At 43.8% G+C, this 14,803-nt stretch overlaps 1 non-coding gene and 1 pseudogene across 1 annotated transcript; both read right to left on the minus strand.

Annotated features, from left to right (window-relative positions):
* LOC123114631 (uncharacterized) overlaps positions 1-14,803 on the minus strand; it is a 56,193-nt pseudogene that overhangs the window by 23,361 nt on the left and 18,029 nt on the right.
* On the minus strand, positions 2,404-2,475 carry TRNAK-UUU (transfer RNA lysine (anticodon UUU)). The gene has a single exon. It is a non-coding gene; the product is annotated as a tRNA-Lys (tRNA).

Raw genomic sequence — 14,803 nt, forward strand, 5'->3', positions numbered from 1 at the left:
GTATAAATGCATTTTAGGGTATAAATTCATTCATTTTGCTTTATATGTAGTCCATAGTGGAATCTCTACAAAGACTTAGGCTGTGTTCGGCAATCCTCTGCTCCTTCGCTACGGAGTACCCTGCTAGCAGCTTGCCGAAATATAGTTGCATGTCGCTCCGCTCCGCAGCGGAGTTGCAGAGCGGAGGGGTCCCGAACAGCTCCTTATATTTAGGAACGGAGGGACTAGTATATACTTAGCTCAAGAAAACATGACGGCATCACACGGCGGATCTTGGAGAAAAATTGATGTCAATAAACAGTGTAATTTTTTTAGCAACATGTAGGTGCCATGTTTTGTTGATGCGGCATTGTCTTGTAAGGGCATTTTCAAGGCGGACCCATAAACCATCCGGACCATGCTGCTCAGATCGCGGAAGCCATTCAACATGGGTCTGTATCGGTCCGCGCCGCGGTCTGGACGTACTTTTCCCGCGAATGGAGACAAGCGTTGGGAACTTTACGGGAGTCCGAACACCAGACACGTAGGACTTCGACACCTCAGGCCCATCCAAAACTCTTCCCGGACTCCTCGCCTCAATCCTTCTTATTTTTTCTCCTTCCTTATTTCTCTCTTGCCTTCACCGCCGCTCCACCACCCCGGCCGCCACGTCACACCCCTGCTGAAACTCCGAGTCTCCGTCACCTCCAATGTTCTAACCGGGCTACACCCTGCTTCTCCTCCGTCGCCGTTCAGCCCATGTCCTTCGCCCGCCCACTAGATATTCGCTACTGCTATACTCACCATGCCTGGCAACTGTTCGATTAATTGTCGGAACTAAAACAGTTTCCCTTTTTTCTTTTTAGCAATGGACTCCAATTTGGAGTACATATACGAGCGCTATGTTGAGTCGCCTGACGCTTCGTCCGACGAGGAGGATTACTCGGATGAGACAGCGATGATGCAGGCGGTCCTTGAAGACGTGGAGCGTGCGGAGGAGCATGTTCTCAATTTTAAGGGATCGATCAAGGGTCATCGGGTGCTCAACCGCAACAGGGCGCGTGGCCATTTGACACCGATGACCGACTACTTTGCCCCGGATGCACTCTTTGCTGACCATTTTCGTCGGTGTTTTCGGATGCACAAGACTGTCTTCAATCGTTTGTACCATGGCGTTCGGTCCTATGATGACTACTTCGTCTTGAAGAAGAGCGCCATGGGAACGATTGGCTTCTCTGGTTACCATAAGTGCACGGCCACACTACGGATGCTTGTACATGGCACGACCGCTAATTCGTGAGACGAGTACCTACGGATGTCTGAGAGCACATGTGGAGATGCCATGATCAGGTTTGCAACTATCGTGGTCGAGGTGTTTGGACCTCAGTACCTAAGAGAACCAACTGTCGCAGACACCGAGAGGCTCTTGGCAATCTCGAAAGCAAGAGGATGGCCAGGTTTGCTTGGATCTTTTGAGTGCGTGCATTAGAAATGGAAGAACTGGCCGAAGACTTTACAAAGACAATATCAGGGTCATGTTAAGAAGCCCACCATCACTGAAGCAGTTGCATCACATGATATTTGGATTTGGCACGCTTTCTTTGACATCGGGTCTCACAATAACGTCAATGTGTTGCAATAATCACCGTTGTTTGCGAGGCTGACTGAAAATTTGCAGGTTACGGTTAGATGGCGGCTTCCCGCACCCGTGTCTGCGAGCGGATGCGGGAGAAAATTTACAGGTTGCCGTTGGAGATATCCTGATGTCTTCTTCCTTGTTTATCGTAGAAAAATGACTTCATCCTTGTCTGGCACATTGTCCTGTGTGTACTACCATTTTAACCTTTTTTTGGCAAAAAAAAGGGTGTTGAAAGGTTTAAAATGGTATTATTTTTTTAAACGGTTAAAATGGTTTTTTTGTACACCAAAAAAAACGAGAATTGTGAGATAGCTGATTTCCAATGTGAGAAATTGCTTCGGTAAATGCAAAAATTCTATTTTTGGAGCAAATGCGAGATCAGCTGATTTACTCTGTTTTTTCTGTGGTGTTTTTTTTAAGCAAAAGAGAGGCCTCCCCCAATTGATTTCATATAAAGATACCAAATGATCTTTTACAAACCACCAAATTCCAAACTCCGAACCAAGCTCAAAAGCTACCAAACACCACCACCAGATTTGCATCACTTGGATACGAAGGTCACCAGCACAAAGAAGGATCATGCAAGATCCATACGAGGCCAGAACAAGGCTGAAGACCTTCCTTCGGAGTCCAGACAGATTAGCAGTACATATTTTGTCCTAAGAGACACATAAAAAACAAGCTAAGATGCAGCAAGGACAAAAGGGAAAGCAGAAGAGATGTGGTGTGTCTGGTAGACACTTTTTGGAGAAAATAAAGTACGGCAAAACACAAAAAAGGAATGGCGCCGACCGTGGGGATCGAACCCACGGCCACGTGGTTAAAAGCCACGCGCTCTACCACTGAGCTAGGTCGGCCCTTGTTTAAGTATTTGATTAAAAAGTTATAGGTAATCGAGTTCTCATATAAGTAATTGAAGAAAACACCACAAATCAAATATGTGTTGGAATTCCGCCCACAGATTGATCACATCAAAAAAAAAAAAAAAAAAGAAGAAAGAACACGCGCACACGAATAACTTGTAGCCAAGGGCCCTTATTCGTGCTCTTATTTGTACTCCCTATTGCTTTTCTCTTTTCTTCTCCCCGATACAATGATCTCAAGCACCGGTGTGCATGCATATACACACACACTACCCAGCCATATTGCTAACATAGACCAAACCTATTCGGACTCGATAGACATAGATGTAGGGCATAGTCCAAACCTGACTAAACTTGCTTTTCTAATCTTTTCACACGGCAAAATTGACCCCTTACCTAGTTGGCTAATACTCCCTCCGTTCCAAATTACTCGTTGCTAAAATGGATGTATCTAGAATTAAAATACATCTAGATACATCCATACGTGCGATAAGTAATTCGGAACGGAGGGAGTAGTTAGCATCAAACACGCATACTACTGGGAAAGTAATCAACCGACCACCACCGGACGAGTTCGATTACTTCCAACACATCCTGCGCCGCCGCATCTCCTCTAGGGTTTGGACTGTCCGTTAACAACCGCCGCAATCGGCGGGGATCCTTCTTTGCGAGGGCGATGATGGACGACGACAGCAAGCCGCCGCCGCCGCCGCCTGAGAAAACCTACAGTGAAGGTGACGTGGTCGACTTTTTCGAAGCCCTACGTTTTTGCCGACCCGGGCCCTCGGTGGAGCTACTGGCCGTGTAACCATACTGCTTCCCCTTCGTCGGCGACATCATCGTCGCCGACGAGAACGGCGGCCAGTACGTCTACCACCAGGAAGAAGGCGAACCTCTCCACAACCTCGACCCGAGGACAATCTGGTGCTCACGGGGCCATTCCAGACCATCTCGGGATTCGGCAGCGGCGTCATGAGAATCAAGATCCCCGACAGAGATAGGCCTGGCATTTACGACACCGCCGATCTATGCTTTGGCCCAAGTAACACGGTGGACGACAAGCACGAAGATCGCCTCATCACGACACGTTATGGCCGCCACATCGTCATGTCATATGTCACGATGAGGGAAGGCCTGGAGGTCAATGTTCGAGTCAGCATCCGCCTCTTTGGTGGCGGCGATGATGCATCTCGCACCATGGACGTGTACGGTCAGATCAACCTGCATAACCGGATCTTCGAGGACGACAGCGTGCTCCTCTTCTTCTATGCGGAGGAGGAGAAGGTGCAGCTCACCCCCTCCGCTGGTGGCGATGGCAGTGTGCACCTGCGGCAGATGCAGCGGTACAATGTTACGATGCCCATCAATCCACAACCATTTCTTACGATTAAGGTGAGCTTGAAGGTGACACGTCCGAGCAACGAGGGGGCTACCATCGCCTTCGAGGGCGATGTCGAGTTCCCTCTTGACATGGCCCAACGTGTTCGGGCAATCCGCACGGAGCTCGGCGAGGTTCAAGTCCGTATCTCGTACAATTGAAACATGGAGAAGTGGAAGCATGAACCAAGCAAGTATTTTGTGTGAGATGTCTCTTCGGGTTATACTACTACACATAAGAGTAAAAATTTGTCTTCCTTCGCGAGTTGTGCTTTGTTCTTTCTTTATGGTTGCTTTTCTTGTATGTTAAAGTTGTTATAATAATATATGAAAATTTCTAATATCGCTGATTTGTTTGCCAAGAAAGAGAAAAGATCATGTGTTCCCCCTGCTCCTTAGTTCTAGAAATCCTATGATCGAAGGAGCCTGTCGTGCGCTTCATTCTCTCTGTTTGTAATGCTGAATTTTCCGCGTCTTCCAATTATTATTGGTCCAACTATGCATTTGAGGAATCGTTCGTTTTGGAGAACAACCAACTCTGCATTCAGCTAGAATACCAATCCTTTGTTCATCATCATACAGCTGTCTTGGGACATTTATTTGATGCGGTTAATACACCAAATTTTCAGCTGCCCAAATATCGGTAACGCAGAAGATACTGACATTGTTTTGCTTGATGAGTTTCAAATAAAATAAGACCAAATCTTATAGGTACCGATGGCTTGCAAGTACACGAGATTTAGTTGTAGCCATTTATAAACAACAGTACTGATCCCACAAGGAGCAAAGGAATTGGACTATCGTCCCTTGTAGGGACTTACAAAAATGTGCCTGCAACTAAATTGTAAACTCAAAGCAAAGTGAGGGCGGAAGTATAATGATTTTTAGTAGAGTGCAGATTATAAGTAAATGGCGCAAAAGAATGTAAATGAGCGCAGTGGAACAAGTAAAGGGTCGGAACTAGCAGTGGATTAAAGCATTCGGTAATCCGGAATTCCCATTGGTATGTGTCTATCGCAACATATGTCGTAGCATAGTCATAGCTGGACACTTGAGTCACACTGATGTTTGTGATTGGACAGATCTGAGTATAGAATACGTTCTACTCAAGGTAGACTTTGTACCACACACGCCACTAGCATAGTTTCCCCGCATCGGGTTTGTCCGTGGATGCGGACTCGCTAAGTGTTATATGTTATTTCCTAATCAATTGCAAAGGCGCATAATTGAGGATTTTACTGTCACCTCGAATTACCTCGACATCCTAACCTTTACAACAACAATAATATGCCTCGTGGCCTTATGGCGGAAATGTTGAGTAGGGCACCTTCACAACATTCGTGAAGGATATTAAACCAAACATTCAACAGAGAAACTCATATCCTCATTTAACATTTCATCCCCTATATATACCAAAGTTCATCCATATCCCTGGGAACAAGGGGAGCTACTCGCACATGGATACAATGAAAATCGTATGAATAGTGGTCGTAAACATGAATGGAAAAAACGAGTAATACACGTTGTTGGTGTCTAAGAACCTGGCATTTGGGTTATATGTAGCAACCATTTGTGACTTCGGCCAGGGACTAAACGCGTTAGGTTCCATAAGTCATCAACCGCTGGGGATGGGCGACAGAAAGCAAGTTACACCGAAGCTACTCAGCAGATTGTGGTGTAATACCCTACTCCTACCTTAGCATGATATTGCTTTGTTTACTATGGATTGGTTACAGTGCCCCCCTTGTTGGGTTGCATCCCTCCTCTATTTATACCACCCTAGCTCTTCCCTCATCTCCAAGGAGGGTTGCCATTGGCGCAGCATCGACAAAGGAAAAGGTGAGGGCCGTCTGTACCGACCCGATGTGACCGGACGTGGCACAATCACCCGTACCGAGATTTGGTAGCTGTCGGCGCTCCTATAGTTGAATGTCGGGTAGGTGAATTTTAGTTGCCACTCTAGACGATCTTGGGGAATGGCACGCCTCTTCGGAGCCCATAACCAGAAAGTAGGGGCTCGCTGCATCCCATCTTAGCTACTGACGAGGGTCGTAGTGGCGGGGTAGTGCACTTTTAATGCCTCTATTGTAGTCATACCAGGAAGCGATCTCCTTCATCTTGGGAAACATAGTAGAGAACAAAAATAATTCACACCTACGATCAACCAAGATAAATATGAAGATGCATAAAGGCTTGGGATCACGATCATTATTGTCACCGAGTTGCAGCGGAAAAAGAACGTGTTGGTGTAGATCGTACTTGGAGTCCTCAAACCGTCCATGAACGATCCCTCGAACCAAAGACAGAAAGCACGATGAAAGCACAACTACTCCCTGGGTGATTTTGGTAATTAATGCCAACATATCTCTTGTTGGACTAATAGTTTCATCTAGTGTATTTCACACAAGTCCAACAATGGCGTGGCAAGGACGAGAGGATGTGGAACCCCTTCAAAATGCTAAGGAAAAATATTGGCAAAAGCTCAAGACTCTTCATCTTTATTTTAGTGATCCAAGATCATATTAAGTCCATAGGAAAGCCAATACTATTAAAAAGGGATGAGGTGTTGCTTAATGGCTTGCTTGCTCAAATGCTTAGTGATATTGCTCCAAAACCCTCAGCCACTTTCTCCATCCAAATATGTCAAAACCCTAAACTCCAACTCGGCCCCACCGATTCTTTCTACCCTGAACCACCGAGTTCATATGACATAGCCACAGCCAGAACCCTAACAATTCAGTCTTACCGATACGGATCTCGGTCTCACCAAGATGGCCTTGCCAACTCTTTGTTGCATGCTGCAATTATTTTGGTCTCACCAAAATAGCAATCGGTCTCACCGAGATGGCTTGACCAACTCTCTGTTGCCTTATTGCTTCACTTCGGTCTCACCGAGTTGATGCAATCGGTGCCACCGAGATGCGGTTTGCCCTAAACCCTAGCACATCGGTCCCACTGAGTTGTTCTAGTCGGTCCCACCAAGATTCCTAACATTCAAATTTTTGAACTAATCAGCGCCACCGAGTTTAACCATTCGGTCCCTCCGAGATGAGTCAAATGTGTGTAATGGTTGGATATATACCCATCCACCCCCTTCTTCATTTGTGAGAGAGCCATAAGAACGTTCCTACACTTCCACCATACATTTTCTGAGAGAGAACAACCTACTCATGTGTTGAGATCAAGATATACCAATCGTACCACAAGAATCTTGATTTCTAGCCCCAAGTTGCTTTCCACTCAAATCATCTTTCCACCATAGCTAAATCAGAGAGAGAGAGAGAGAGTTCAGTGTTGGGGAGACTATCATTTGAAGCACAAGAGCAAGGAGTTCATCATCAACACACCACCTATTACCTTTTGGAGAGTGGTGTCTCCTAGATTGGTTAGGTGTCGCTTGGGAGCCTCGTCAAGATGTGGAGTTGAACCAAGAAGTTGTAAGGGCAAGGGATCGCCTACTACATGAAGATCTAGCCGAGTGAGGCAAGTCCTTCGTGGGCGATGGCCATGGTGGGATAGACAAGGTTGCTTCTTCATGGAACCTTCGTGGGTGGAGCCCTCCATGGACTCGCGCAGCCGTTACCCTTCGTGGGTTGAAGTCTCCATCAACGTGGACGTACGATAGCACCACCTATCAGAACCACGCCAAAAATCCCCGTGTCTCCATTGCGTTTGCAAACTCCAATCCCATCCCTTTACTTTCTTGCAAGTTGCATGCTTTACTCTTTCCGCTGCATATACTCTTGTCATGCTTGCTTGAAATGTATTGGGAGTGCCTTAACTTGTCTTAAACTCAACCTTAGCTTGAAGAATTTAAAAACTGCAACTTTTGCTTGTTAAGGGTCTAATCACCCTCCCCCTCTAGACCCATCTTCTAGATCCTCTCACACGGCCTCTCTACTTGGTTGCAAGCGTGCAACCTTCACGATCCGGCAGCGCTTCACCGTCCAGAGCTAATCATCACCGGAGACTTAGAGGGAGGAGATTAGAACCACATTGGCCTTTTAATTATGAGGACAATAGGATTAGACTAGATCTAATTAGTCAACTAGGACCAAGTAGAACTAGAACTAGAAGAACGAGAGGAGGTTCTAAAACATGTTTATACAATTGTGGCCAATACCTCAAGTATATATAGGTTGGAGGGGAAGAGGATGGTTGCCACCAAGGAGGAAAAGCCTCCTTAGGGCGCCGGTCCCCTTCCTTAGGGAAGGGAGGCACTTTCCTACTTGGGCCTTTTTGGCCCAAGTTTCCTTCCACCTCTTGGCCTTTTTAGGCCCGTTGATATTTAAATTAAATATAAAATGTCCTAAATATTTAAAGACCATTATATATATATATATATAAACATCTCCAGAAACTTTCTCCACCTATATATAATTTATCGGTAATACCCAGTATTACCCGATACTCACCGAAACCCTTCATGTGACCCCGAAACGCTTCCAGATCCTCTCGGAACTATTCCGAATATTGATGAAATAATTCCACAAATATATCTGCATGACTCTCATCCTACTAACACTCAACAGATCGTGATTGCCTTAAGCTTGTGACCCCGTAGGTTCGGTAACTCACATACATGGACAAAATCGTTTGTCCAATGACCGATAGCGGGACCGTGGACGTCCATATTGGTCCCTGTGAGTACACGAATGATATTCAAGTGAACCCAAGATGCATCGGTATCCTCCCGAGTCATCACCATGCTCACTATACCAAAATCCTTGTTACCAGTTTCGTTCTACTTTCTCGTTATTTTGTTCCAGCATCCCGTTACGAAGTCACTAGTGTCTGGCTAGACGATGATCGATGCCATCACACCGAGAGGGCCCTAATAATACCTCTCCATCGTCGGAGGATCAAATCCCACTCTCGAGCTACCCGGTCACTTGTCAAACTTTCTCATGAACCTGTAAGTTGTTGTTATGATCACCGTGTTACAGGTGACGTTTGAGCAACCCCAAAGCCCACTGTATGGTAAGAAGACCGTGATACTCTCATGGTCTAACGAGCAAAATCACACGTTAATACTTCGTGTTATTACAGTTGATTATAGGCGATATTATGTCAATTCATAACAAACAAGTTTGGGTCGATTCAATATGATCGTTCTTCCAACGTCATAATCTCAGTGTTGTTTTAGGACTATCGTTACACTTAACGATATCCTAAGATTTGCAAAACGTGATCACTAATAACACTTGAGCTAGTCTTAGAGGCGAGACTAGGAACCTTTACTTTATCCGTTTATCATTTCACATGTCCATATGAGTTTTCCACTGAATCACATATTCCAGGATCATAGCAATTATAGCATGAAATATAAACACTTAATTATGAATGTGAAAATATAATAATACAATATTATTGCCTCTAGGGCATATTTCCAACAAGATCAGCATCGCCAAACGCTAATGCCTCTATGAGCCCGTTCCATCCCTTACTAACGTCCATCTGTAAAAATATATAGAATTAAATTGTATGCAAACCTAAAGTAGAGAAATCATTGTGAAGATTATTGTATACTTATATAAAATATTTATATACTAGCATGTGAGAAAACTTTATTAGTATGAAAAAAGATCCAATTCATATCCATACCACTTTTTTATCAATTAATATTGTAAACATTAGCATCTATCTACATCAAATTAAACCTATCTATCTAGCTATGAAGCAAATCTTAAGTACAAATCCTTGTAAACATTATTGAATGCCTATATAAAGTATTCATACTAACATAATACAAAACTTAATTATTAGGAGGGAAAAGCATAAATAGAAGATTGCTCATCTCGGCCGGCCTGTGCGTGGTGGTTTCCCTAGGTTGCTGATGTCGGGTTTTGGTGGTGGATCAGGCGCTTGCATGCGACAACTAGATCTGTCAAGGAGAGGGGAGGGGAGTAGCGCGTGCGGTTGGGGGATGAATTTTTAGGCGAGGGAGGGCGCTGCGCGAGGTAGGTGAACGACGACCCACGTGTTATGCCTCCATTAATGGATGCAGCTGAATCCACATGATCACCTGAATCCGAACAACCACCCGTCGCCGGAACCACGTGTGAACAGGGGCGAACCCACGTTATGGTGAGTGGGGGCCCAGGCACCCACTGAAAATTTGAAAGTTTAGTAATATTTGCTTGTGTTTTCTGTAAAATATGCTTAAATTCTTTGAATTTCTGTAGAATATGCCCCCACTCAATTAGTTTGCCCCCACTCCAAACACTTTCTAGGTCCGCCACTGCGTGTGAACAACCACCGACCACTTGCACTCAAAGGCTAACGGGCCGCAATTACGCCGTGCGTGTGCTGTTGAAGGCACACGGCATTCGAGGGTGTCGCACGACTTACGTAAGCCACCATCACAATGTGGCACAATTGTACGCCGTGTGTTCCGTGATGACCTCAGCGTAGTGCTATGTACACCGAGCCCTTTGTATAGGCCCCGTGTCTTTTTGGTGTGTCACAGCGTACGTGGATGTATGCCGAGCCGAATGGTTTTGCTATGAGTCACATACTAGACACACAACTTATAGCCTTATACGTCGTGTGGCTAATAGAAAATGCTCAGCGTATGCGTGAGCACAAGGCAAAAAATGATTTTCATGTAGCGGGATAATGTGACCTCGTCTCATGCATCATGAATCAAACACGGACGTGTAATACGGATCGATGAACTAAAGGGTTGATATGCATACCTCATAGAGTTTGTGGTTGCCAATGCTAATGCTTCTCCTTAGCCATAGTTCCTATTGAAAGATGAATTTGGAGCAACCTACAATTTCTTTCCCGCACACCATTTTTGATCGTTGGTATATTCACCATAGAGCCATCTAGAAGAATGCATTTTGAAAAGTGTTTGTGTCTTTCTGAGTTCTACAGCTGGCATGAAATAAGTAGGGGAATTCGTTATACATATTAGTGGAGTAATCCATGGCACTTAGGAAAGAAATAATGATATATAGTCCTGACGTAGAAGTTGAGTGTGATTCACTTCGAAAGAGAAGTAAGAGTGACTAGGAAATCAGTGTTGACACTATATGAAAAAATTTCAACGGTTTTCTCCACTAGTAATGCAGATAATGTAACTTGGAGAAACTGTGGTTTTGTTGTCCTTCGTTTCTTCACTTCTTTCGTTTCAAAAAATAGGCCAAACCCTTGTTTTGTAGTAGAAGGGACCAAACAGGTTCTGACGGCCCACAACTCGACGGTTTTTTAAACCCTACAAGTTCATAGAGAACTAAGAAAATAATAATCCATTCCAAACAAAACGGTTAAGAGAAGCAAACGTGGCATCCCGTGATTTAGCTAGTGATGCAAGAAGAAATGTACCTTAATTGGACCGAACTGCCTAACTATCTTGTACCAATTTTGATCGATGATGCAACATGCTTACTAGATAATAAAGTCTACATATATTGAAGTTGCCACGACAAGAAAACTAACAAATGCCAATATTCAATAAAACAGTCACAAACACGATTCACCAAGTAATATGATCTGATAATAATTCAACAAAATAATCAACAACACACTCCTCCATCATCAACAATATTACTACAACAAAAACAATATATTGAAATTGCCACGACAAGAAAACTAACGAAAGGCAATATCCAATAAAACAGTCACAAACACGATTCCCCAAGTAATATGATCTGATAATAATTCAACAAAATGGTCACCAACACGCGCCTCCAGCATCAACGATATTACTAGAACAAAAACAAAGGGCTATGCACAAACCCTGTGGACGATGTTTTGGGGCGAGGACGCAGGGGTGATTGATGACCCACAAGTATGGGGGATCAATTGTAGTCCTCTCGATAAGTAAGAGTGTCAAACCCGACGAGGAGCAAAAGGAAATGGCATACGGTTTTCAGCAAGGTATTCTCTGCAAGCATTGAAATTTTCGGTAATAGATAGTTTGGTAGCAAGGTAATTCGTAACGAGTAACAAGTAACAAGTGTAAGAAAGGTGGAGCAGGGTGGCCCAATCCTTTTTATAGCAAAGGACAAGCCTAGACGAACTCTTATATAAAGAAAAGCGCTCCCGAGGACATATGAGAATTATCATCAAGTTAGTTTTCATCATGCTCATATGATTCACGTTCGCTACTTTGATAATTTGGTATGTGGGTGGACCGGTGCTTGTTTGGTGTCCTTACTTCAACAAGCCTCCCACTTATGATTAACCCCTCTCGCAAGCATCCGCAAATACGAAAGAAGAATTAAGATAAATCTAACCATAACATTAAACATGTGGATCCAAATCAGCCCCTTACGAAGCAACACATAAACTAGGGTTTAAGCTTCTGTCACTCTAGCAACCCATCATCTACTTGCTACTTCCCAATGCCTTCCCCTAGGCCCAAATCATGGTGAAGTGTCATGTAGTCGACGTTCACATAACACCACTAGAGGAAAGACGACATACAACTCATCAAAATATCAAACGAATACCAAATTCACATGATTACTTATAACAAGACTTCTCCCTTGTCCTTGGGAACAAAAGTAACTAACCACAAAGCATGTTCATGTTCATGATCAGAGGGGTATTGAATATCATTAAGGATCTAAACATATGATCTCCCACCAATTAAACCAACTAGCATCAACTACAAGGAGTAATCAACCTACTAGCAACCCACATGTACCAATCTGAGGTTTTGAGACAAAGATTGAATACAAGAGATGAACTAGGGTTTGAGATGAGATGAGATGAACTAGGGTTTGAACATGTTGGTGAAGATTGGTGATGACGATGGCTTCGATTTCCCCCTCCCGGAGGGAAGTTTCCCCGATGGAATCGCTCCGCCGGAGACCTAGATTGCTTCTGCCTAGGTTCCACCTCAAGACGGTGGCGCTTCATTCCAAAAGTCTTATCTCTATTTTTTCTAGCTCAAAACCCTTCATATAGCAGAAGATGGGCACCGGAGGCTGGCCAGGGGGCCCACAAGCTCAGCCCCCCAGGCTTATGGCCACTTGGTGGGTCCCCTCCTGGTATTTCTTCACCCAATATTTTTTTAATATATTCCAAAATAATTCTTTGTAAAGTTTCAGGACATTTGGAGTTGTGCAAAATAGGGATCTTAGATTTGCTCCTTTCCGATCCAGAATTCCAGCTGTCGATATTCTCCCTCTTCATGAAATCTTGCATAATAAGAGAGAAGAGGCATGAGAATTGCATCATAAAGTGTAATAATAGTCCATAATGCAATACATATCAACATAAAAACATGATGCAAAATGGACGTATCAGTGATCTCCAGCACGGCCCTATAGACGTGCAGCTTGATGTTGTAGTCATGGTCCAGGAGCTCGAACACGCACACGTCCCACTTATCCATGTTGTTCTCCATGGCGAACGCACCCCAGCCGACGTTGAATGCCGCGTGGGGACACTCGCTGCCAGTGTACTCGTACAACACCTTCCACGGCTTCGCTGTGGGTCCCATAGCGTCATCTTCCTGCTATCCTTTGGGAGGAAACTTTTCACGAACATGTCTAGGATGATCTACGGTGTCCCAAGTCGACCAGTAAGCGAGCAATGCAGTTTTAGAATATGTGTATGCAGAGAAGAATTTGATTAATTACCATGAAGTACGAGGCATAGACATCGGTTTGCTTCATTTCCTTGATCACGAAGGGCCTCTTGGATTGGAACCTCCGTGCCCTGTTCATGGCATCTTCCTTGTCCCTTTGGGTTACTCGACGTCTCTGCAACTTTAATTCCGGCCTTCTCTGAACCTTGATGACAACTAAGTATAAAACAAGATGCAAATTATGAAGATAGTTCTGTTCAAATTTTGTTATATTCACTAATCAGTGGTATAGTGTGATAGAAGCACACCCTTACAGGAGGGAAGAAAGAATATTTACCTGTGCCATGTTGGGTCTCACCATTGCTCCTGTTGAACATCGGGAATTGACTCTATGATGCATGCTTGTTACCAAAAGATTTGTGCAACGTGGTTAAGTCCATACACATGGATTCTGGTGCAAATATACCTGTAGGAACTACATATATGTGCGCAAGTTAGCTCGATGACAAGAGCATATATATGAATCATTTTACAATGTAAAATATACTAGCAGAGTCAAAACTGACACGACATTTAAGCCATCTCAAACAAATATATATGTAAAACATCACTACTTATTTGAAATCGATTCTCGATTGGAGGCTCCGTCTTACTTACCTGCAAAACTATTACTTGATTATGCTCCTTTAGAAGCTGAAGCAGTAGACTTTTCCCCCTCAGCCTTAGACTTCTTGGGTGGACGAGGCTCTAGTTCTGCTTCCATTCGATGTGCAAGCAGGTACATGTTAGCTTGATAACAAGAGCATATAAATTCCGATGAAAATGAGCATATACATTCCGATCGAAGAAGAGCATATAAATCATTTTACAACATCAAGCCATCAGAATAGTTAGTTTGAAATCAATGGATCGGAGGGTTAATCTTAATTAATTACCTTTCAAAGTGACACTTGGTGGTCCTCCCTTTGAAGCCGAGTCCTGATAACCCACAAGTATAGGGGATCGCGACAGTCTTCGAGGGTAGTATTTCATCCAAATTTATTGATCGGTAGAAGGAGAGCCAAAGAATATTTATGAGCCTTAGCAGTTGATTTGTCAATTCCACCACACCTAGAAATTTTACTTCTGTAGCAAAGTGTTTAGTAGCACAATAACAATAGTGATAGGAACAATAGCAGTAACACTAGTAGTTTGTAGTGATTGTAATAGTAGCAGCAACGGAAGTAACTTAGCAAAGACCAATATGAGAAAAGCATAGGCATTGGATCAACGATGGATAATTTTGTTGGATTGTATTCATCATATAAAATCACAACCTAGAGCAATACACAATAGCTCCAATTCATCAATGTAATGTAGGCATGTATTCAGTATATAGTCATATGTGCTTATAATAAG

Source organism: Triticum aestivum, chromosome 5B (genome assembly GCF_018294505.1).
Source record: "Triticum aestivum cultivar Chinese Spring chromosome 5B, IWGSC CS RefSeq v2.1, whole genome shotgun sequence".
NCBI classification, from domain to species: Eukaryota; Viridiplantae; Streptophyta; class Magnoliopsida; order Poales; family Poaceae; genus Triticum; species Triticum aestivum.